This window comes from Bombina bombina, chromosome 3, assembly GCF_027579735.1.
Source record: "Bombina bombina isolate aBomBom1 chromosome 3, aBomBom1.pri, whole genome shotgun sequence".
Taxonomy (NCBI): Eukaryota; Metazoa; Chordata; class Amphibia; order Anura; family Bombinatoridae; genus Bombina; species Bombina bombina.
This window is the reverse complement of record NC_069501.1, coordinates 1,031,422,053-1,031,426,751: the sequence shown is the minus strand read 5'-3', so window position 1 is coordinate 1,031,426,751 and position 4,699 is coordinate 1,031,422,053.

Below are 4,699 nucleotides of genomic sequence, written 5' to 3'. Positions count from 1 at the left end.
TGTAATGTTCCTTTAGAATACTTACTCAGTCTGTTCTTTTCATTGATGACTAACTCTAATACATGGAATCATAAGCACATGTTGAATGTATCCCTTGTTCTACATCAAATAGGTGTAATGTTCCACCAAGTCTAACTAATTCCTGAGAGTGAAGAATGATATTAGTTCTGAGACCTCCAAAGTAATTGCTTTTAATTTCATACGTTCATTTTGAGTGGCAGGGAAACTACAATACCTTTGTTTTCCCTTCTGCCAAATGTGTGTGTTAAAAAGGTAATTGTTATAAGTATATTACCCGCAGAAGTTACCATGGTATCCTTGGCTGCCTTGGGCTCAGGGGAGCCATCTATTTTAGTATACCAAATCCTTATGCTGGCTCATTAGCCAAAATTCTTTTGGTTACTAAATACTGTATAATATATATTTATTTATCATCACAAATAAAAGGGAAAGATTTTTCAAATAAAACGGTAGCATTTCTTTTCTTAAAGTTTGAGAATGAAATCTTTGAAAATGTCTATTTACCCCAGAATCACTTTATACTGATTTGAGAAAAAAGGAAATATTTTAAAACTGCATGATGAAAGACATTTTACAAGCCTTAACTAATGCTTAATAGTTAAAGGGTCACAAGCATTCACATATACATGCTACTATAAAACTGCTCTATTATATTTATATATATATATATATATATATCAGAAATTCTGGGAGTTGATAATTTGATATTAAACCTCTCTCTCCTGTCTCTTCTCTCTCGTTACATTTCTGATAAATCTGATAAATAAAGTGAATATACATATATTTTTTTTATATATCATAAGTAAAAGACAACAGCAGGTTTTAGACATTTATTTTGATGATTTGAGGTTTCAGAAACAGATTTATTAGTTTTCATATTAATTGCACGTAATTTTTGTATGAATAAAGCTTGTTTTGTTTAACAGTAATTATGCATATTTCTATTTTATTTATGTTTAGATACCTCACCAAAAGGCTAGCTCAGAAGCTCTAGAGACTGTCTCTCAATTTAGGTTATTGTCCCACAATTCTCAGAGGGATCATTGAGTGATAGGGGTCCTGTTGGCAACCAAATTAGAAAGCCAGCTAGCTCATTTTCTGTTTAGAAGAAAGCAGATCTGGTTAGTGGTTTAAGGTTACTTCTGCTCTTGCCACCACCCCTCCTCCAAGCCAAGTCCTCTAACTCACCCACCACTTAGCTCAGCCCTTAAAACAAAACATGTCCAGTTTTGGAAAGTAGCTGCAGGGGGACTGGCCACTGGAATCCTGAATAGGCGAAACAACATTAGAAATGTCTTTACTGATGCTGAGATGGAAGACAATGTGCTTTGTGTCACGTAAACCATGAAAACACTACACCCTATGCCTTCATATTTAAAGCTGATTTAACACTGTGATAGAACATTAGATGTTCTGTTTAATATGATTCTGTTTTTTGATGCCGATTTCCATGTTGGACTCCATGGAAGAGAATGGATATGTTCTCATCATATGAGATTCCTCATTCTCACTCCCTCTTCATTCCTTTCCCAAACCTATTTACATTTTCTCCTTCCATCCCATTCCTATTTGATCTATATACCTTAACCTTCTCTTTTTTTTCTTCTCCTGTTCTGCTTTCCATTCTCAGCCATCTTGTTTTATTTTTTTCATTAGTGCCTCTCAAACATTCTTTTTCTTTTATGTATCAAGGACCAGATGGATTTAATGGCCAATTGGAACAAGGACCATTACATTCAATAGAATTGCAGAATTAACAAGTGCATAATAAGACAATGCAATTATTATTTTTTTCTGACAATTTTTGTTTTCCCCTATTTGCTAGCCCCCTGTATCATGTGACAGCCATCAGCTAATCACAGATTAGTATACTTGTACGCTGTGAACTTGTGTGTTAGGTAATTCAATTGTGACCAATTGAGTTTATGCACTGCTCTGGGCAATGAAAAAAATAATAAAAATACACACACACATAATTAACCCTCCACATTGAAGGCCAGTAAATCCTTTCATTTGTCTATCTAAACTCCATAATCTATCAAATCTGCCAATGAAAATAGTTACATTTGTTGAATGTTTCTATTTGGTCTGTTTTTTATGTTATTTACCGTGATACCATTATAACTTACCAGAGTATTGTCTATCAACAAGAAGCAGTCTGTTTATATTTCACTAACTGACTTACATTTTTAATTAACAAAATGTGAACTTTTACAATGCATATGGCAACAAGGTATACAAATCAGTGGGCCTGACTTTGTAAAAATGATTTAGTTATAAATATAACAAATAAATCACATATTGATATGTTTCCTTTTCTGGTTGATAGGGCATTTAAGAAACACTATGGGGTCGATTTATCAAAGGCTTTGCAAGCCTTTCGACCCCCTGTGACTGCAGGTTCTCACAAGAGAACCTGCAGTCCGTATTTAACAAGCAGCGGTCATCAGACCTCTGCTTTCCTAACCTTCCGCCACCTCTAAGGTGGCGAATTTCAATCTCCCAGGACTCGTCCGACCGGGGAGATTGACAGCTCCTGCCCACGCGTGATTGGCTGTGCGCGGACAGGGGGCAGCATTGCACGCGAGTGCAAAGTAGCGCTCGTATGCAATGCTGAATTCCACCAGAGGCGAACAGGGGCACGTATGTACGCCCCTTTCCACCGCAGATTGATAAATCAACCCCTATTTCTTTATTGCATCTAAAAGGGGATAGTTTACTTATCAGATTGTCCTGTGCTGAAAAAAAAAAATTTTATTCTCGGGCTTGTAGGGTGTATCACTTTCTAGCAATATTCAAAAGGTGACAGACAGTTCTTAACTGTCAGTGAGCTTCTGAGCCACCAGCCAGTTGCACATCTCTTTTTAAATGGTCAGTGTACTTGAAAATGTTTGTTTGAAAAGATAGATAAAACTTTTATTTCCCATTCCCCAGATTTACATAACCAACACTGTTCTATTAATACACATTTTACCTCTGTGATTACCTTGTATCTAAGCCTCTACAAACTGCCCCCTTTATTTCAGTTCTTTTGACAGACTTTCAACAAAGAATATCCAGAGAACAAAGAGAATTTGATGATAAAGGGAATTTGGAAAGTTGTTTAAAATTGCATGCTCTATCTGAATCATGAAAGTTTAATTTTGACTAGACTGTCCCTTTAAGTTCAAAATCTAAATAATCATCTTTTATCAATAATTATCAAAAATAAATACATGTCTTTTGTTATAGATTGTGCAAAGCAGAGCAATTTGGAATTTGACATTAATGTTTGATTTGTGTTGGTTCCAGACAGTGCTGGGTGCTGCCATGTTGCAAGTTGTAGCCTTCTGTGATGTGCAGATTTCTTTAGTGCTTGGTACTTAGGGGGAGTAACTGGCAATTTGGGTCAATCCCTTTTAATTATACAATTCATTGGATTCTGCTTTTAAGAGGTTTATTGGCTGCTAGATCACAGACCATGCAAGGGTTTTCGCTTCTAAACATGAAATTCAGGTGATATCTCAAAAAAAGGTTCAGAGCCGCATGTGTTAAATTATGGAGTGCATAAGGCAATATTAATGTGTTCTTACAGTCTGGGCGTTCCTATGCAGGGTTTGGGTTGCACATTTTTGAATTTTGTGAGGTTTCAGGTTTCGTTTTACAAACACTAGGATGCAAATAGGGTGGAAGAAGGAGGAAGGGGCAGTGAGGCAAATTCCCCAATTCTGCACATTACAGGAAGATTAGGAGACCTCTGTCAGTTAAAGGGACACTGAACCCAAAAGTTGTCTTTCATGATTCAGACAGAGCATGCAATTTTAAGCAACTTTCTAATTTACTCCTATTATCAATTTTTCTTTGTTCTCTTGCTATCTTTATTTGAAAAAGAAGGCATCTAAGCTAAGGAGCCAGCAAATGTTTGGTTCATGACCATGGACAGCACTTGTTTATTGGTGCTGTCCAATCAGCAAGGACAACCCAGGTTGTTCACCAAAAATGGGCCGGCATATAAACTTACATTCTTGCTTTTCAAATAAACATATCAAGAGAATGAAGAAAATTTGATAATATGAGTAAATTAGAAAGTTGCTTAAAATTGCATGCTCTATCTGAATCACAAAAGAAAAAATTAGGGTTCAGTGTCCCTTTAACTAAAAGTATACAAAAGTTATCTCTATGTACAAGTGTCATATGAAATCCATAGAATAGTTCCATTGTTACTTAGGCCCTGATTCTAAATGAGATTCTCCAAGAATGCTCTCCAGTCCTCCTATTTCCCTGGTGGAATTATATAAAGCCATGTGTTGTTGATGTGCTTGATGAATATTTTGTTTAACCCTTACACTTGGGCATATATGAAATTTTCTCTCAAATCCCAGCGTCATTCTATAAACATTTTAGCACTGCAGTTCTCACAGTTTTTTCTTGCTAGTTTGGTTAGTTACATTTAGCCACCAATAAGCAAGTGCAACCCAGGCTTGAACCAAAAATGGGGAAAATACATTTCTGCTTTTTAAATAAAGATACTAAGAAAAGGAAGAAAATTTGTTAATAGGAGTAAATTAGAAAGTTGCTTAAGATTACATGCTCTATCTGAATCATGAAAGAAAAACTTTGGGTTTACTATCCCTTTAAGGGGTTGGTGTAACATCTGTGTCCTTGTGCATGTCCTTTTGAAAGTAATGTGCTGAATCAT